This window comes from Coenobita brevimanus, chromosome 59 (genome assembly GCF_032717465.1).
Source record: "Coenobita brevimanus isolate Jiangsu-jjx chromosome 59, ASM3271746v2, whole genome shotgun sequence".
Classification (NCBI taxonomy): Eukaryota; Metazoa; Arthropoda; class Malacostraca; order Decapoda; family Coenobitidae; genus Coenobita; species Coenobita brevimanus.
The window spans coordinates 14,132,591-14,154,431 of NC_137012.1; the positions used below are offsets into that span (position 1 = coordinate 14,132,591).

Here is a 21,841-nt window from a genome sequence, read left to right on the forward strand (position 1 = left end):
GCATCTGGTGTTCCCAGGCGGTCACCCATCTAAGTACTAACCAGACCCAACATTGCTTTGTGGAAGGGGAGGGAGTGATTAGAAATGTACTGATGCTAAAAGATATAAAAGTGGAGGTACAGGAAGTGTATAAATTACTGGAAACCCAAGATGTAAGGAAAGCCCCAGGACCTGTTGGGATCTCTAATTGGGTACTGAAGGAATGCAGAGAACAACTGGCGGATAAAATTCACAGTTTAATCGTATGCTCACTGGAAGAGGGGAAAGTGCCACAAGAATGGAAGAGGGCAAATGTAGTACCAATTTATAAGGGAGGAAACAGGGAAGAACCCCTGAATTATAGACCAGTATCTCTAACCAGCATGATCGCAAAATTGTGCGAGAGAATCCTGAAAGACAGATGGATAAAATATCTAGAAGAGATGAATATTTTGGCTGAATGTCAGTTTGGATTCAGAAGTGGAAGGTCATGTGTTTCTAACTTGTTGAGCTTTTACTCAAGAGTGATTGACAAGGTACAGGAGAGAGATGGTTGGGTGGATTGTGTGTACTTAGAGAAGGCACTTGACAAGGTACCTCATAAGAGACTAATGTAGAAACTAGAATATATAGGAGGACTGAAGGGGAAACTCCTGGAATGGATGAGAGACTTTTTGAGAGACAGACAAATGAGGACAGTAATAAAGGATAGGATGTCTGGATGGAGGGAAGTAACAAGTGGAGTCCCTCAAGGCTCGGTGTTGGCGCCAATAATGTTCCTGATTTACGTAAATGATATGGTAGATGGAGTGAACAGTTATGCAAGTCTGTTTGCTGATGATATAAAGATCTTGAGGAAGGTAGAGGTTGAGGAAGATTGTAAAATGCTGCAGGAGGATCTGGATAGGATACATGATTGGAGCCGGATGTGTGAAATGAAATTTAAAGTAAAGAAATGTAAAATATTGGAAATGGGTAAAAGTACCAGGAGGCCATCACTGAATTATTTGTTGGGTAATGAATTAATCACAAAAATGAGAGAAGAGAAAGAATTGGGAGTGCTGGTCCAAGATAGTTTGTCACCTGAAAAGCACATTAACAAGATAGTTAGAGAGACTTATAAACTCTTGACTAACATAAGAGTAGCATTTCATTATATGGATGAAGAGATGACGAAAAAATTGATAGTGGCCATGATCCGCCCCAGGTTAGAATATGCAGCAGTAGTGTGGTCCTCACACAAAAAGAAAGATATAAACAAGATTGAGAGAATACAAAGAACAGCAACCAAGATGGTCCCCAGTCTGGCAGATCTTCCATACAGAGAGAGGCTGGAAAAGCTGGATTTGCCTTCCTTAGAGGAAAGGAGAAAGAGGGGCAACATGATTGCAGTGTTCATGACCATGGTGGGAGTAGATAAAATTGACAAAGAAGATCAGTTTTTGTGGGATAAGAGAGCAACAAGAGGACATGGAATCAAATTGAAAAAGTCAAGCTGCTTGAAGGACATCAAGATATATAACTTTCCTTACAGAAGTATAGACTTATGGATAGCCTGGACAAAGAGATCGTCCAGTCTAAAAACTTAAACGAGTTTAAAGCTAAATTTGACTTACTGAGATACAGCGATGGGAACCCACGAGCATAGCATATTTTGTGTGTATCACAATTATGTATATTGGGTAAATACATAAGTATTTGGAACGACTTAGACGAAAAGGTGGTGCAGGAGAAAAACATTCATGTGTGTAAAAGTAGACTAGATAAATGTGGATATGGAGACAGGACAACACGAGCATCGCTCAGTTCCTGAATACTAGAAATAGGTAAATACAGTGAAAGCTCGATTGTCTGTGTTCGGAATATATGAATTTCAGCATATCCGGGCCATGACTGAATGACATTGTGGTATGGTAATTACGAGCAAGGGTGAAGCCCTTGCGAGTCTCTCATAAGTAGTGGCATTTTCTCACATATGAGCGGCATGGCCCGACTGTAACACTTTTGAGAAGATTATATCTTAGCAACCACGGGGCCGATCACTGCATGGTTTGCTCCATATGTTAGCCCCATTCTTTAAGATTTGTTTTAACAGGTTTCATCACACCCCGGCTGTGCACATGGCACTTGACATATGCCAAGTGCAGCGTGTCGAAAATGTTCAAAAGAGGGCCACAGGCCAGACAGTTTGTCATAAAGGCATGAAACTTGGTAGGTGGATAGCCATCAATATACTCTAGGCATCCTCGGAGTGTAAGGCGACATTTCAATGCTTTCGGCTTTAAATGGCCTCGCCAACAAAGGAGTTTTACTGGTACATAAAATTATCTGTTTAGAGAACCAGTGTCTGGTTGCTAGCCAGTGAGCCACAGGTAAGCAGGAGTGAGTCTTTCCCCCACCCATGCCCCTCGCTCATGACCTGGTCAAGAGGGTGCTGAGATGGAGTTTGCTGAGGCAATTGATAAGGAAGTGAAGCCACCACCAGAGAGATGATCTTGTTTGCCCATTTACTAAACATACGCTTTACTGTAAACGGTAGTAGGGGTAGGCAGCCCCGCCCAGGGAAGTACTTCCGCCAAGATTACGGGAGACTCAAGGAATAGCCACGATTCCATTTTCTCTCCTAGGCCTTGGTAGCTGGTTACACATCTTTCTGTCTCAAACATCAGAGGGCATCAGGCTACCCTCTTTACACAACACACACATCCACATTATATTACATTGCCTTAAACTAGCTATCCTCTCTCCACAAAACACCGATCTTGTCATTACATATCATACCTATTCCACAACACATCCCTGTTCTCCCCCCCCCCCCATAAAAAGAACCATGGCTGCTGCTAGACTGGGAATTAGTGCGGTGGTGTCTCGGGTGACTGCCACTGGCAGGGCTGGGTTGCCTGCACATGGCCCTCACAATTGTCATCAAGCGACTGTGCCACCTCCAGTGTTGCGGCGCCCTAAATCTGCTCGTCAGTGCAGTAAAATTTTCTTTTGCAATATTAGGAGACTTCACTCCAACATCAACTATGTTCAAAATTTCCTCCAGTTTGAATCCCCTGATCTGCTATTTTTGACAGAGACACAAGTAAGCTCCACCTCTGATTTAGCTAGATTTAATTTTTCTGGTTATATATTGATTCAAAATTTCAGACCCAAAGGAGGTGTATGTTGCCTTGCTAAATCCGAAATTGCCCTGGAGGAGATTACTAAATTTCATTGTCCTTATTTCGACTATTCCACATACAATTTAAATTCTTTTGGTAAAATTAAGTATTTCTGTTGTGTTTATCGTTCCCCTAATGCCCCTCCAGAACCGAGTTTATTTGACTCTCTGTCTTCACAACTAAGTGTCCTCAACATTAATACTGCATCAGAAATTACTATTCTGGGTGATTTTAATGTCCATAATGTTGACTGGCTCACTTATTCAGCCAGAACTGATGACTCTGGTCTTGAATGTGAGCTATTTGCAGACTCATTTAATCTCATCCAGTTAGTCAGTCAACCCACCCGTATACCAGACAACCACGATCAAATTCCCCACCTATTGGACCTGTTTCTAACAACCAATTCAGATAATTATAATGTCGAAGAGAAGTCCCCCCTCGGATCCTTTGGTCATTGATTCACCTACCACATCCTTCTGCTCTGAACCCATGGTTGTGACTAAATGGCACTATGACAGGGCAGACTGGGAGGGACTCCATAATTTTTTCATGGATGATCTTTGGTCCTTCTTTTTCTCCCAAGATGCAAATTCCACGTTGGGCCACATACAGGATTTCATTAAAGTCGGCATGGAAACATTCATTCCCCATCATAGTCACAGAAAAAGATGTAATTCTCCTAAATGGTTTTACCACAATTGTGCTAGAGTAACAGAACATAAAACAATAGCCTATAACACTCATACAAGGACCAAAACCAAAGAAGCCTTTAACTATTATAGAAATATCAGAAACCATGCCAAAACTATTATCAGTCTTTCTATATCAAACTTTCTACATAGTCAGGCTAACAGACTACTAAACAACCTAATGATAACAAAATATTCAGGTCAACCCTTAATTCATTCAAAACTAACTTCACTAACACCTCTTCCATTCCACCGTTACAGTCCCCCAGTGAAAATCTAGTAAGTGACCCACGCAGAAAAGCCAACCTTCTTGTTGACATTTTTTCAACAAACTCAACCTTAAATACAGAAAATCACAATATTCCTGTACTTGATTTTGATTCCCCTCAAATACTTCCTTTCGTGATTCACACCAGATATGTACTAGCTGTATTTCAGAATCTCTCAGCAGACAAAGGTCTAGATGAAATTCCTTCAATAGTACTTAAAAATTGCTCCTCAGTGTTGGCTTCTGTATTGGCAAAATTTTTCCTCTTATCCATCTGTACCTCAACTTTTCCAGCCTCTTGGAAAGATGCAAATATCCATCCTATTGCTAAAAAGGGGGCAACTTCTGATCCATCAAACTATAGACTAATTATAGTAACTTCCATTCTCGGTAAAGTTTTTGAGACACTAATTAACAAACATATAATAAAGCATCTAGAAATCAATAAATTAATCATTGATCGGCAGTATGGATTTAGACAGGAACGTTCAACTGTAGATATTCTTTGCCTTCTTACCCATCAGATTAACAAAACAGTAGACCAACACGGTGAAACACACACAGTAGCACTTGATATATCAACAGCATTTGACAGAGTATGGCACTGGACCTTATTGTCTAAGATGTCACACTATGGCCTTGCATCACTGGTTCCTCTAATTTCTTCTTACCTTCATAATAGAAAAATACGGGTCATAGTAGATGAAATTTATTCTCAGTTTCATTCCATAAATGCTGGCGTACCTCAGGGATCAGTTTTGGCGCCAACCCTCTTTCTCATTCATATAAATGACCTCCTATCTGTCACTTACAACCCAATACACTCATACTGATGATTCGACCCTTCATATTTTTCTTTCACATTTAGTACCTCCTTTACACAATTTGATATTACAAATTCCCAAATAAACACAGCAATTTCTCTGAACCAAGACCTTTCTAAAATTAATCAATGGGGACAAACAAATCTGGTCTCATTTAATGCTCAGAAAACTAAATACATTAATTTCTCCAACAGAAAGAATCCTTCAGACTCTCGCATAATATTAAATGATGTCGGCATTCCTATATCCACTACAATTGATATCCCTGGTGTTACTCTAAACCCGAATCTAAGCTGGATAGCTTATGTTAAATCCCTTGCTAAAAATGCTTCCAAAAAATTGGGACTTATGTACAGAGTTCGTGAGTTCTTCACTGATGAGCAGATGACCACAATATACAAAAGTCTTGTGCATTCTCAGATCGAATACTGTTCACCACTGTGGAGTGGATGTGGAGTGGTTGCATTGAGGCAGTTGGACAAAATTCATAATGAAGCCATTAGATTAATCAATAATCCTGCCATTACGCAGGACCTTCCTCCATTATCAATACATAGAGATGTTGTTTCTTTAGCATTATTTTATCGATATTTTTACCGTAAGTGCTCTGACGAACTGGCTTCAATTGTTCCTTCCCTTCACATTTTCTCCTGAAATACTCGGTCAGCTGGTAGCGCCCATGAATTCACACTCTCTCCCCTGCAATGCAGAACCTCTTGTTTATCAAAATTCATTTATCCCTAGAACTACTACTCTCTGGAATTCACTTCCTGGGAGTTGTTTCCCACAAACATTTAATCCACCTCAGTTCAAATTCAGTTGTTATAAATATTTTATGAATGGAGGATGCCTTTAGGCACATGGACTTATTTTTTTTCCTTTGTTTTTCCTTCCTCCATTCATTATCTTAAAAAAAAAAAAAAAAGTTCTTCTTTCTGATTGTCTGTTATAAATAAGTGTTTCCCCATTGTTTTTAGCTGTTCCATAGTGACAACTCCTGTTTGATTTATCAGCATAATGGCAGAAGGGACTGTTCTAACCTGAGTGTTTAACTAAACCTAACCTAACCAAGCTTAACACTGCCTAGTAATTTACCAAACTTAAGTGTTAACCAAACCTAACCTAACCTAGTGTAACTGTACCTAATAATTTACCTTAAGGTCACCTAACCCAACCTACAGTTGGAAATTGGGAGACGAAATCCACCTTTGAGTACGCTGAGTAAGTTTTTTTTTCCATTGCACCTGATCATAATGCCCACATCTTGGATCTGTTCCTGACACATAATCCAGATCAGTACAGGATTGAAGTACTGTTACCACTTGGATCCTCTGACCACAATTTCGTCAAAGCCTCATTAGTTACTACCTAGCTGCCCCATTCTGAACCTGTCAGGATAACCCGATGGCACTTTGATAGGGGAGACTGGGATGGATTTAGAAATTATCTTGCTGACATTCCATGGCAGTCTTTCTTTTGTAATGATGTCAGTTCTACCCTGTCCCACGTTAATAATTTAATACTAGCTGGTATGGATTTATTCATACCAAGTCAACAGTTCACTAAAAGATCGAACTCTCCAAAGTGATTTGATAGCAACTGTGCCAGAGCAGTGGGCCAAAAGTCATTAGCATATAACTCTTACTACTTAAAATAAAAAACGTCTGAAGTACTTTATCAATTTAAAATTGCTAGAAACCATACAGAACCTCTACAAAATCTTGTTAAATCAAACTTTCTTCAAAGTCAAGCATCAAAACTACTTAACAACCCTAATGACAATACAATATTCTGATCAACTCTCAGTTCTTTCAAGAATAACCTTAACAAGTCATCATCCATTCTCCCACTATAATCTTCAGATGGCAACATTACAAATGACCCGTGTGGGAAGGCGAATATCTTCGCCAGTACATTTGCCAGAAATTCTTCCGTAGAGGAAGTCAGTCAGAACGTCCCAGTACTAGAACTTGACGCTCCTGAAATTGTTCCACTTAAGTACAGCCTAGATATGTAAAATCCATCGTAGACACTTTACCAAACAACACAGCTCCAGACCTAGATGGAATTCCTCCAATTGTTTTGAAAAAGTGTTCCCCAGAACTTGCCTCTGTTCTAGCTAAATTATTCAGATAATGCGTATGTACTGTACTTCTCCATTCCCTAATTCACGGAAAGAAGCTAATATCCACCCAGTTCCAAAGAAAGGAAGTTCCTCTGACCTCTCTGATTACAGATCAATAGCTATCACATTTTCCCTTGGTAAAGTATTTGAAATTGTAATTAATAAGAACATGGTTAAACGCCATGAATCCAACAACGTAATTAGTGATAGACAGTATGGTTTTTGCCACGCAAGATCCACCATTGACATACTCAATCTCCTGACTCATACCATTCGTCAGTCAATTGACCAGCATGAAGAAACTCATGCAGTAGCCCTTGATAATTCTAAAGCTTTCGACAGAGTGTGGCACCGTTCCATACTGACCGAACTCCCTTGCTATGGACTAACGTCTTTTGTTCCTCAGCTTTCCTCATGTCTCATCGACAGAAAAATGAGAGTAAAAATAGATGATGTATATTCCAATTTCCACTCAGTCAATGTCGGCAAGCCACAAGAATCAGTTCTAGTGCCAACTCTATTTCTGGTTCATATTAATTATCTCTTATCTGTCACACACAACCCCATCTATTCATATGCAGATGACTCTCAACACTTCACAGTTCATTCACATTCAGACATCCATTTACAAAGTTAATATCTCTAACTCTCAACTCAGTACAGCCATCTCCATAAAATCAAGACATATCTAAGATCATTGAATGGGGACAAAATAACCTTGTTTCATTTAATGGTACGTGTCAAGTGGGGTTGGTGGAGGATTAGTGCCCCTCCCTGTAAAACAATTAACTCTAAGCCCTTGACCACCCCGTTTGGGATACATGGCGTCTGGCAATGGAAGACCAAATATGTATACAATTTACTAATAGACAGATATTGCCAGATTCCTATATTACCTTCTGTGCTGCTAATATTCCCATCTCCAAAAGTTTTGAAATTCTTGGTGCTTCACTTAACACTGCCCTCAGCTGGACCTCTCATGTCAGATCACTTGCTAGAACTGCCTCAGAGCAATTTAGATTAATGTTCAGAGTCCATAACTTCTTCACTGACGAGCAGTTAGCTATAATTTATAAGTCATGTGTGATCTCAGCTTGAATATTGCTCACTCTTGTGGAATGGATGTGGAGAGGTTGCACTAAAACATTCATTCATTCATTCATTCATTGCCAGACGCCATGTATCCCAGACGGGGTGGCCAAGGGCTTAGAGTTAATTGTTTTACAGGGAGGGGCACTAATCCTCCACCAACCCCACTTGACACGTAGGGATGCCAACAGCATCTGGTGTTCCCAGGCGGTCACCCATCCAAGTACTAACCAGACCCAACGTTGCTTAAACAATGTTGCACTAAAACAACTAGACAAAATTCAGAACAAAGCTGTTGGAATTATTAATAACCATGCTATTATAAATAAACTACTTCCTCCACAAGTATGAAGGAATATTGCCTCCTTTGCATTATTTTACTAATACTTTTATGCCAAATGCCCAGACAAAGTTATGTCCAATGTGCCACCTCTCCATGCCTTCCGTCGTCCTACACAGGCATCTGGTAGTGTTCATGACTAGAATGTCACACAGCCATATTGCAGAACTTCTGCCTATCAGAATTCTTTTATTCCCCAAACTGCATCTGTCTGGAACGCACTTCCCAAGAGTTGTTTCCCTCCAAACTTCAAGCTACAGCTGTTCAGATCCAACTGTACAGATATTTTGTGAATGGAGGACACCAGGAATCTGATGTATGGATTATTTTTTTTTATTATTCATTTGTTTTTCCTTCCTCTGTTCTGTTATAAAAGAATAATAATAATAGGTACAGCTTAAGGAACATGATGATAATAATGGGGGGGGGGTTCACAAGGAAAACCTAATTTGCCACTTTGGAAATAGTCAGAAAAGTACAGACAACAAATTGGAGGAATGTGTATTGAATTGGTAAGGTTTTTCTGCTGCATTAAGTTAAGAGTACATTTACCGCTCATTCTTTTGTTTGTTCTTGTGTGTACAGTGAGGCCTTGATAAATTAAAACCCGAAGTACAAATTTTCAATGTTACGAAAGCGATGAATATAGGACAAATTCCACAATACGAAAGTATGTCTCAATGATACGAAAAGTGATATGAAAGGAAATATGAAAAATTCAAAATGGGTGCTTGTTTGCGGCGAGGAAACGAATTAACCCCCCTCTGGTAAACAAATTTTTGCTCACTTCTAAGTTGAGTCCACTTTTTCGGGACAGTTCGCCATCAGGTCAGTTCCCGTCACAACAATAAGAAGACAATTCACCTTCAGGACTTTTTGCTTGTCATTATTTACATATCAGTTTATTTAGCAAGTAATCCCTCTAATATCCGAACGCCCAATATCCGAACATCCCCACTTCATTCATTGCCAGACGCCATGTATCCCAGACGGGGTGGCCAATGGCTTAGAGTTAATTGTTTTACAGGGAAGGGCACTAATCCTCCACCAACCCCACTTGACACGTAGGGATGCCAACAGCATCTGGTGTTCCCAGGCGGTCACCCATCCAAGTACTAACCAGACCCAACGTTGCTTAGCTTCGCTGATCGGACGGGAAGCGGTGTACTTAACGTGGTATGGCCGTTGGCACATCCCCACTTACCGGACATAATTGTACCGGGATCCAATATTCCCAAAATGATCCGAAAACCGCAAAAAATTCGAAAAAAAAAAAAAAAGAATTTTTCCCGCCCATAATTTGAACTTGGTGCACGTGGCGTGGGACAGCTTTGTTGTGGCGCGTCATTCCTCCGACGTCCGATAGAGCGCCGCTGCATCCTCCTCACTTTCCGCCTGTCTCTCATCACGAGTGCACGCTCGTCGTCATGGCTGCCCACGTGCTCGCTTTTGTGGTGGTTCCTTACCTGCTGCAGGCACTCCTGCTGCTCTCGTGCCTCATATTAGTGTGTGTGATGATGGTCCCGCCACCTGAGAAGAGGAAGAGAGTGGTGTTGACTTTGGAGAAGAAATGGGAGATATTGGAGAAAGTAGATGCGGGTTGGTCTTCTTCCCGCATCCTCCGCGAGTTCAACCTGGCCCGATCTACTTTGTTCGATATCAAGAGATCCCGAGACAAACTCATGCAGTACACGGCTGACTTCTTGTCAAGAAGCAAACACAACGTGGAGAGGAAGGTGATGTTTACTCCCAAGTTTGCTGAAATCGACCGCTCCACGTTGATTTGGTATTGACAGCAACGTGCTGCTGGTGTGATGGTACGTTGTACGGAGCTGAAGGCTGCTGCTGAGAAGTTCCCCAGGCTTCACGCCCTAGACTTCAAGGCATCCGAGGGTTGGCTCTTCGTGTTCAAGTTACGGCATGGCCTTACCAACCGTAAAGCTCATGGCGAAGCTTTGAACACTAACGAGGATGGAGTTGACGAGTTTCGGCACAAGGTGAAGGGCTTGATTGACAGGGAGGGCTTCACTCTCGGTCAAGTCTGCAATGCGGACGAAACTGGTTTATTCTATCGCTCTTTGCCAACGAACACTTTAGCCGAGGAGACGGAGAAGCGTGTACCTGGCCGCAATCTCTCCAAGCAACGGATATCTGCTTTGTGTTGTGCCAGTGCTAACGGCATGCACCGGCTTAAGCCCGTTATTGTTGGCCGTGAAAGCAGCCTCGGTGTCTTCGTGGGGTGATGGATGTCCTTCCTGTCGTCTGGTACCATTCTTTGAAGGCATGGTTTACAGCCCAGATCTTCAAAGACTGGTTCCACTGCCACTTCATGAAGGAGGTCATACATTACCAGATGAAGACACTGGGAATCCTGCACGACCAGGTAAAGGCCCTCCTTCTCCTCGACAATGCACCTGCCCAACCGTGCGACAAGGACTTGGTGGCTGAGAATGGCCGGATTAGGTGCATGTTTCTGTCACCTAAAACGACTGCTCTCATCCAACCATTGGACCAAGGAGTGATCGTGGCAACAAAGCGCCTATACCGAAGGAAGTTCCTGGACGAGGTGATGGTTGTTCTCGAGGATGAGGACGAGCGCAGGGAGGGACGGGACACACGAGGCCAGCAGACTTTGGAAAACCTTCACCGCTACAACATCAAGTCTGCAATCTACAGCTGGGCCAGTGCATGGAAGGAAGTCCCTGTCAAGACTCTAGAAAATGGTTGGTCTCGTCTGCTTCTCGGAACGGATGTGGAGTACAATTTTCTAGGTTTTGACGTGGATGACTTCCATGCATGGCTACATACGCATGGCGACGATGTTGATGCGGACGATGTGCGTGAGTGGATGGATGACGACGAGGGCGATCCTGGGTATCAGACATTGTCTGATATCGAGATCGCATCTTCAGTTGCAGGTGTCAGTACCCAGCTTGAAGATTCCGACGAGGACAGCGACAATGATGCGGACTCCTCTCAGCATGACACTACTCCAGCCATCCCCAAGCTGAGCGCATTCCGGGAACACCTAGAGTTCGTTCTCAACTACCTGGAACACCCGGACTGCGACAGGGAGATGGGGCTTTTGGGACTTGTGGAGGAAGTGCGTGCTTTCAGGCAGCGCATCATCAATCGTCAGAATCGTTGGTTCTTGCGTCAATCAACAATTGACAGTTTTTTCAGGCCCGTGACCCCCGCTGTGCCCAGCCCTGGCTTCACTCCGTTGCCTCCCAAAGACTGGCCCTCATGCTCCGAGCCACAGGCCAGCATATCAGCCATGGTGGAGTCACCGCTCGACTTGAGTTTGCGTCTGTCTTCAGAGTCGTCTGCAGTGGGTACGCCATCACCACGACCCAGCGACGCACCCCTAGGTCACCTGCCAGTGATACTCTCGGACTCTGACAGTGATTAAATAGAAAGAACTTCTCCACGAGACCACACGGGAATTTATAGTGTTGTGCAGTGAAAAAAACAGTGTGTTGTGTTAAGGATTTACAGTTGTGAGTGAGAAGACAATTTTGGAAGAAAATTTAACGTAAATAGACTCGTTTGTTTTTGCTTTAGAAAATGGTTAGAAGAGTGGGAAAAGTTAAAGTGCAGAGTGCAACACTTAGTAAGTTGCAATGGAGCATAAGTTAGACAAGAGTGCGCACTGTGAAGAGAACGAACTTCTGAGTGCGATTGACTAAGTTCAGTGCAAGATTTCATGAACAGTGTACTGCAAGTGCTTCAGGAAATCCTTCTTACTGTCAGAGTCCGAGAGGAGGTGGTTATTCATCGAGATGGCCATGGACTTGCTGTAAGTAGGCAGAATGTTTCATACTGTACTATTTTCCATTCTATACTTACCTCAAACACCTCATTTCACTCTTTAATGTCCTTTATTGGTGTGAATAGGGTGTTAGGAGCTATGCATGTGCAGTAGGAAGGTGTTTTTCTGAATTAGGCTAGGTTAGGGTCCATAAGTACCAGTCCAGGAGCCAGGCACTTGTAAGTACCCAGAATGTTGAATATTGTATGAACCTACCTTGAAACCCTCATTTTGTGCTTCTTTTGCATTTATTTCAGTCTTTTATGTGCCTTATTGGTGTGATTTGGGTCTTAAATAGATGCTATGCATGTCCAGAAGGAGTTGTATAGGTGTTTCTCTGAGTTAGGGTCCATAAGTACAAGTCCATAAGCTGGGGCCCAATATCCAGACAGGACCACTATCCGGACCTGCCTATGGCTCTATTACGTCGGATATAGGAGGGATTATTGTATATTAGTTTTTGAATTATATGAGTTATAAAGGTGATGGTGGTTTATTCTTTTTATAGTAAATGTAAAATATGGCATCAAATAGTTGGTATTAACGGAAAAAAATATAAATACCGTATATTGAACGTGATTCAGGGGACGTACGATGTTTCACTTCATTGTTTAACTGAAGGCTACATACGAGACATTGGCATTTATATAAATGCCTAATATCCTCAAGTGAATGATCGACATACTCTAAAATTATATAAATAATCTTCATGTTTCGTCTACACTCTCAGCTGATCAATCAGTCTCAACCTACTGCATCCAGAAATTGCAATAAAAATTACCAAACAACTATGGGAGATGCCAGATTATAATTCAAAGTTGACTACAGCGAGGCAGAAGCAAGTTAATTATTCACTACAAGTGCAAATTATAAACACAGTAATATCCAAGGCCTATGCTGTTGAATGAACATAGACCTTGATAGTTCCCCATGAAATTAGCTATTATAGTATTAATTAATAAATATTAAGCATATTTATAGAATGACAGGGAATCATCCTGGGTGCAAATTGTCCTGACGGGGAATCGTCCATGTTTTGACGGGGAATTGACTTCACGGCGAATTGTCCCGGAACCAAGTCCACGTCCCTCCTCACAGCTTCACTGTACGTGAGGATATTTTCGCAGCTCTACACCTTTTCATACTGTTTAGACATGCCTCCCAAGCGCCTTGCATCATCTGAAGCATCAGAGGAACCCGCTGCAAAGAAGAAGCAGCACCATACTCTAACTCTGGAGAGGAAATTGGAAATTATAAGACGCCACGAGGAGGGGCAGGGAGTCTCGGAAATTGGGCGTGCTTTAGGCCTTGCAGCTTCCACAGTTGGGACTCTGACCAAGAAAAAGGAGAATGGCCACCTCGTTCTCTACATCTACGGGTATTACTTCTACAGGTATTACTTAGTTCAAAATAGGAGGGGTAAAGTTTAGGTGTGGGGTTTGAGGGGGTCCTGGGATGCATCCCCACATTTCTATGTATATTTCAGTGGGGAATATTGTTCTGATATATGAAATTTTGAATTATGAAAGTTTTTTTCAGTTCCTATCCCTTTTGTTTATTGAGGACTCACTGTATGTGTGAAAGAGAGAGTATTGATACAAACAATAATGTATTCCATTAACCCCGTTGATTGCCACAGGCATTGAATAACGCTTTACAGTGCCAGTGTCATTGATTTTGAGTTAGCACGAACTATAAAAAAATGTGAAAAATTATGGGAAAGGAATGAAGGTCACTGGTATGTTTACAGAACCTTACTTTACCATCCCAAGCAATCAGGTGGTCACTTCATCTCAGATATTTTTGCCCATATGACACATCCGTCGTAATTTTATGAATTCTGCGAATCATGGGAAATCACAAGATGGGTTTAGGAAGCCAAAAACCATATTGCCATGTGCACCAGACGATTCTCTTCACATCTATAAGAAAAAGAAATCGATTTTAGAACCTTGAAAAAATGGTCCCAGTGCCGGCCAGAGGAGCGCATAAATTTCTGAACCCATGGCAATTGAAGAGTTAATAAACCAATCTAACAGTACTGTACTTGTGTTTTACCACTGGATTAATCATGATTTTAGAACATTCAGGCATCCCTTCACACCATACAGCCGGGATAATAAAGCTATCACGGAACAGTAATCCCCCTTTATCCAGACATCCATTATCCGTATGATCCATAACCCAGACATTGTGATCTGGCTGTGTTAAACCATTAAACATATATTTTCCTATTTTATCCGGATAAAATTCTTGTGTCCATGTGGAAATTATGGCTGCACTAACATTTTTGCCTGACTGAGCGGGAATGGCCTGGTGGCGTCACGCTGTCTGGCCCAGTGGTTCTCCCTGCGTCCAGTAGAGACCCCTTCGGTTGTTCCCAGATCTCGTGCATCGGCCGTGTAGTAAGCAGCTCTTCTCTTATACAGTAGTTGCTATAGTGGCACCGCGCCTGAGCACTTTCCAGGCAAACCTAGAGCAGTTGCTTGAATATGGTGAGCACCAATATTGTGACAGAGAGATGGTGCCTCTTCGCCTTGTGGATGATCTACATTCTGTGCGGCATGGCATCATCTGACGCCTGAATCATTACTCTTGTCGCCAGTCCAAGATTGATTCCATTTTCAGGCCGCTGAACCCTGCCCATTCCACCTCTTCTCTGCCAACATAAGTGTCAGGCCATGCCTTCAGCAACAGAACGGCAACCTTGCACATTGTTAGCCATTGTGTCTCCCCTGGACATGAGTTTGTAGCTGTCTCCTGAGTCACCTGAAGTGGGCAGTCCATCACCATGTCCCACAGCTGCTCCACTGGGTTGACTGCTGGAGCTCCATCCTGACTCTGGCTGCAACTAAGCTTATCAGGGTGCACCGGTAGACCACACAGGATGTACTGTGTAGTGCAACAGCTTCGCCAGCCACATTGCAACAGTCAGAGTCAAGGAGCTAGTGGGTTATTCAGCATGATGTCCTGTTAGGAGTTGTAATTGTTCACCTTCATTTTATTCTCACTTACTGTACTGTACCTTGATTTTATTTTATTTTACCATATTTTTATTCCAGTTTACCATTATGTTTTGTTTGCTCACCGCATTTTTCATGTGTAGCCAGTCGTTTCATGTTTTCTTTTCATGTCATTGCAGGGTATGGCCTTGCAGTGCTGACTGATTGTCTTTGGTTGATGGGTCTGCTTGACCATGGTATTTGCTTGGGTGTGGTTTATAGGTCTGCTTGACCAGATAGAGTAGTGATAAACAACAGGAACAAGTGCTGTGTGATGTACTGTAGTGGCCCTTTACAATCGCTTCCAAAGTTAGGTTATGTACAAAGGGGGGCCAGGGAAGAAGTCTATTATCCAAACAGATCCATTTCCTGGACATGCCTTTGGCTCTATTATGTTGGATAAATGGGGATTATATGGTGTGTATATACTATATATATATATAGCTATATCTCTCTATCGTCTATTAGTTTATCTGTCTGTATGTGTATATATATATATATATATATATATATATATATATATATATATATATATATATATACAATTAAAGCCAAGAAGTAATCAGAAAAGACACTCGAGCTTATGAAAAAAAGAAAGGAAATGAAAGTGAAAAACAAAGAAAGATGAAATAGGACGAGCGGAATTAAATAAGCTTATCAACAAAAGACAAAGAGAAGAAAAAAGAAAGAGAAACTTGGATCAAATCAAAGAAACCATCAAAAAAGGAAAAAGTCTGAAACAGGTCCGAAGTAAAATGGCACATGGAAAGCAACAAATTGCATCACTAAAAGACAAAAACGGTGAAGTCATTAAAGGCAGAGATAAGATGTTGAAGAGGGTTGAAGAATTTTACAAAGAACTGTATGCATCAAAGACAGTAGTACCAACGGCTAACTTTTCAGTTGACACAAGTGAAATACCTGAGATAACACCAGACAAAGTAAATAATTCTCTCAAAAATATGAAAAGAGGGAAGGCTCTGGGAGAAGATGGAATAGTAGCAGATTTACTGTTGGATGCAGGAGCAGAAGTACAGAATAGGCTTGCTCACTTATTTACTCAGTGTATAAAAAAGAAGAAAATTCCCAAAACATGGTGTAATGCAATAGTTATTTTACTTTACAAAAAAGTTGACTCAAAAGACCTTAGTAACTATGGACCCATTAGCTTGCTGTCAGCCATTTACAAACTCTTCTCTAAAGTCCTTACAAACAGAATAACTACAAATTTGGAGGAAAACCAACCGCATGAACAGGCAAGATTCCGAAATGGGCACTCGACTACTGATCATCTACACACAGTGAATCAGCTAATTGAGAAAACTACAGAATATAATAAACCACTGTGCTTAGGTTTTGTTGATTACGAAAAGGCTCTCGACTCAGTGGAGCACATAGCAATTGTAAATTCATTGCAAGAACAAGGAGTGGATGAGAACATTGTAAAACTGCTCGGAAACATATATAAAGAGGGAACTGCTACAGTTAAATTGGACAAGGACTCTGAGAAAATTAAGATTGAGAAGGGCGTGCATCACGGAGATACAATTTCTATCTATCTATAGCCCGACGCCCTAATCCCGCAAAGGGTGGCCGCAGACAAAACGCCTCCAAGTCACTCTGTAACCCACCATTTGACTGCCCTCCCCCCAACTCACCCCCCCCCTCCCTCATATACCTCTCAACTCCATCCCTCCACCTCATCCTCGGTCTGCCTCTCCCTCTCCCTCCCTCCACCTCACCTACATACACCCTCTTAGTCAGTCTTTCATTCTCCATTCTCTTCACATGTCCAAACCACCTCAGTGTATTTCTCCTAATCTTCTCAACCACATCCACATCCACCCCACAGCATTCCTTCACTTCTTCATTCGTCAACCTGTCCCTCCACGTCACTCCACATGCTCCTCTCAAGTAACTCATTTCCACTGCTCTCACTCTTGACTTGTTACCCTCTTGCAAGGTCCATGCCTCGCTTCCATACGTCAGGGTAGGGATCACAATACTATCATGCAGTGACTTCTTGAATTCCATACTCACCTCCCTATTTCTCATCACTGCTTTCAGTGTACCAACAACCTTCCTTCCCTGCTGTACCCTTTCACGCACTTCATCCCCCAAAGTTCCATCCTTACTCATCACACTACCCAAGTACCTGAATGCACTCACATTCTCCATATCCTCACCATCCAACCTCACTGCACACTCTGTGACTTCATTCCTCTCAAACACCATAACTTTACTTTTGTTTACATTAACTTTCAGCTTCCTCCTCCTACACACTGTCCCAAATTCATTCACCAAACCTTGCAACTCCCATTCATCTTCACTCAACAGTACTGTATCATCAGCAAACAGCAACACCGGAAGCTTCCAAATCTCACCCTCATTCATTAGAGCCACCCCCACATCCACTGCCCTACCCTGCACCTCCTTTACAACCCCATTCATGTATATATTAAACAGCCATGGAGACATCACACAACCCTGTTTCAGTCCCACATTGAGATCAAAGAACTCACTCAGCTCATCATCCACTCGCACCGTAACCCTAGCTCCCTCGTACATACTCTTCACAGCACTCAGCAATTTTCCCTCCACTCCATATATTCTTAATACCTTCCACATACCTTGCCTATCTATTCTGTCGTAAGCTTTCTCCAAGTCCATGAAGGCAGCATACACTTTCCTTCCCTTCTCTAGATACTTCTCCACTAAACATCTTAGAACAAATATCTGATCTACACATCCTTTTCCCTTCCTAAATCCCCCTTGTTCTTCTCCAACTAGCTCCTCTGTCATATGCCTAACCCTATCAATGAGTATTCTGCCATATATTTTACCAGTCACACTAAGTAGGCAAATACCCCTATGGTTACCACATACTTCTCTCTCTCCTTTTCCTTTGTATAAAGGAACAATTATACCTGATTTCCAGTCCTCTGGAACCCTTCCCTCTTCCCAAGCCAATCTACACAACTTCCATATCCACTCCACAACAATCTCACCCCCATACCTAAGCATTTCACCACACACTCCATCAATTCCTGGGGCCTTTCCCAACTTAATATCTTCATCGCTTCCACTACTTCCGCCCTACTGATCTCTTCCTCCCTCCTCTCATCTCTTCTTCTCCCAGCCATTCCCCAACCACTTATACTCGCACTGCTCTCACTCTCCACATTCAACAAATCCTCAAAGTGCTCCTTCCATCTCCTCAGTTTCTCTCTCTTCTCCACCAACAATCTATTATTCCTATCTTTCACTCCCCTACTATTTCCCCGTTCACACTGCCTTACTTTCTTTACCTCCTTCCAAAACAATTTCTTACTCTCCCTCCATTTCACACTCAGATTCCTCCCAAACTCCTCATCCACTTTCTTTTTACTCTCCTTCACCAGTCTCTTAATCTCCCTTCTCCTGCTCACATATACTTCTCTCTTCTCTCTCTCATCTTCTCCCCTACCTCTACTCGCTAACCATTCACTATATGCCTTTTTCTTTTGTTCCACAGCTCGTTTCACCTCATCATTCCACCATGCTGTCCCTTGCATACCCTTGCATCTCCTCCTCACTCCTAGAAAGTATTTTCAGAAGGCTAGACTGGGAAAACAAAGGAGTGAACATAGATGGAGAAAAGCTAAACCATTTAAGATTTGCAGATGACATTGTCCTAATCTCAGAAAAGCAGAGACATTGCAAGACATGTTAAATGACCTGAACAGAGAAAGTCTGAAAGTAGGGCTAACGATGAACCGGAGTAAAACTGAAGTAATGTTTAATCCTCAAACACCAAAGAGCATCATCAGAATAAGTGGAGAAATTCTTGAAGAAGTAGAGGAGTACAATTACCTGGGACAAATACTAAAATTAATGAAAGATAATGATAGCAAAATAAAAAACACATTACAATTGGATGGAAAGCTTTCGGTAAACGTAGGGACATTATGAAAAGTAGCTTGCCAGTTTGTATGAAACGAAAAGTATACAATGAATGTATAATTCCAGCTATATCATATGGTTGTGAGACTTGGAAACTGACAAAATCGATGAAAAATAATTCATTCTCAGAGGACAATGGAAAGGTCAGTGTTGGGAATATCTTTAAGAGACAGGAAAAGATCAACTTGGGTGAGAGACCAGACTAAAGTCAAAGATATTATAGAAGTTATAAAAGAACAGAAATGGAGGTGGGCAGGCCATGTAGCAAGAATAAAAGATATTATAGAAGTTATAAAAGAACAGAAATGGAGGTGGGCAGGCCATGTAGCAAGAATAAAAGATATTATAGAAGTTATAAAAGAACAGAAATGGAGGTGGGCAGGCCATGTAGCAAGAATAAGGGATAACCGATCGAGCAATAGGTTGACTGATTGGACACCAAGACACTCTAAGCATAGCAGAAAAAGGCCAGACAGGAGGTGGAGAGATGAGACAGAGAAACTTGCAGGGAAAACGTGGCAAAGATTGGCTCAATCAAGGAATTCATGGAGATGGTTGGGGGAGGCCTTTGTTCAGTAGTGGACTTGTAATGGATGATGATGATGATGCTAATATATATATATATATATATATATATATATATATATATATATATATATATATATATTCCTACAATGGCTCGATGCAATTGGAACACCTTAATTACCCACTAAACCACCAGGTGCCATAATTTGGTTATATGGTTACCACCCAGCATGGTGAATGGTTTCCTGGTGCACAGGAAACCATTGGACTGGTCACTTAGTGTAGAGTCACCCATAGGAAGAGGAAAGAATGAAAGAAAGAAAGACAGCAGAGGAAGGAAGGAAGAGAGGAAAAGGCATACACCCAAAGCAGCACTACATTGAGTGAGTGGATGGTGAGTGCCCCCACCTACCACGTAATTATATACAGTAAAAGTCCTATTATTCGGCAGCTGATTATTCAGTAGATCCAACATTTCGGCAGTTTTGAGAAATAGTCCCATTTACAAAAATCTTTGATTGTTCGGCAGATGTCCGGAATCATCTCGGCAGTCCAAAAAGTGTTATCTGTGACTTGTAGGCCTAATGTTTCATTACACTTCTGTATGTTCACTAATTTCTATACTGTATTGATTACAATATTGCACAGTATCATACAGTATAGTAACCACCCCCACCAAATTAGAGAGGGTTACGTTCCAAGCCCCCTCACTAATTCTTGAAATTCTTTCATTCTTGACGCCTTCCTGAAAATGACATTTACCGGTAATTGCATAGCCCATGAACCTGTGATACTGTAATGCATTATCTATAAATAAATGTTGCTTGTTAAATCAGTTTCCACGTTGTTTTTAGCTGTACGGCTGTGACAGCTCTAGTATTTTTATTCCTCAGCATAATGGTGGAAGGGACTGTCCTGTTTAACTAAACCTAACCTAACCGAGTTTAACTGTACCTAATAATTTAACCAAACCTAACCTAACCTAAAGTCAGAAAAATACTTAAAAATAAACTGGAGGAATATGGAATTGCTAAGGTCTTTTTGATGAAAGTTAAACGTACATTTTGCGCTCATTCTTTTGTTTGTTTTTGTGTTTAATGTTAAAGAGAGAGTATTGATGCAAACAGTAATGTATTCCATTAGCCTCATAATAACCTCCGGCATTGAACAACCCTTTACAGTACTGATGTCAGTGATGTCAAGTTAGGGTGAGCTATAAAGAAAACTGAACAATTATGGGGAGAGAACGAAGGTCACTGGTATATTCACATAACTCTACGCTACGATTCCAAGCTGTCAGGCAGTCGGTTAATCTCAGATGTTTTCATCCATTTGGTAAATGCACCATAACTTTATAAATTCATCCATGACTCATAGCGAATCAAAGCATGGGTTTAGGAAGCTAAATAACACATTGGTAGGGGCATTTGTCTTCTTAGTATAATAGGAAAAGTGTATGGTAGGATACTTATTGACAGAGTTAGAGAAAGAACAGAGAAATTAGTTGGAGAAGAACAGGGAGGCTTTAAAAAGGGAAGAGGTTGTGTAGATCAGATATTCATTATCAGATCCTTAGTGGAAAAGTTTCTAGAGAAGGGAAAGAAGTTGTATGCGGCTTTCATGGATTTGGAGAAAGCATATGACAGGGTGGATAGACAAGGATTGTGGAAAGTGTTAAGAATATATGGAGTAGATGGGAAGTTGTTGAATGCTGTGAAGAGTATGTACGATGGTGCGAAGGCTGCAGTGCGTGTGGATGGTGAACTAAGTGAATTTTTCATTTTGAAAGTTGGGTTGAAACAGGGATGTGTCATGTCTCCATGGTTGTTCAATCTGTACATGGATGGGGTAATAAAAGAGGTACAAGGTAGGGTAGTGGATGTTGGAGTGGCCCTGGTGAGAGAGGATAGTGTTTGGAAACTCCCTGTACTGTTGTTTGCAGATGATACTGTGTTGTTGAGTGAAGACGAAGGGGAGCTGCAAGGCTTGGTGGATGAGTTTGGGAGAGTGTGTAAGAAATGGAATCTAAAGGTGAATGTAGGGAAGAGTAAAGTGATGGTCTTTGAGAGAGGTGAAG

At 41.6% G+C, this 21,841-nt stretch overlaps 1 protein-coding gene and 1 non-coding gene across 2 annotated transcripts in view; one reads left to right on the forward strand and one right to left on the reverse strand.

Moving 5' to 3' along the window:
• The window catches only part of Nup133 (nuclear pore complex protein Nup133), a 600,491-nt gene that overhangs the window by 423,037 nt on the left and 155,613 nt on the right, over positions 1-21,841 (forward strand). The gene's annotated exons all lie outside the window — the stretch shown is intronic.
• On the reverse strand, positions 9,556-9,674 carry LOC145402954 (5S ribosomal RNA). Its single transcript, XR_013897892.1, has one exon. It is a non-coding gene; the product is annotated as a 5S ribosomal RNA (ribosomal RNA).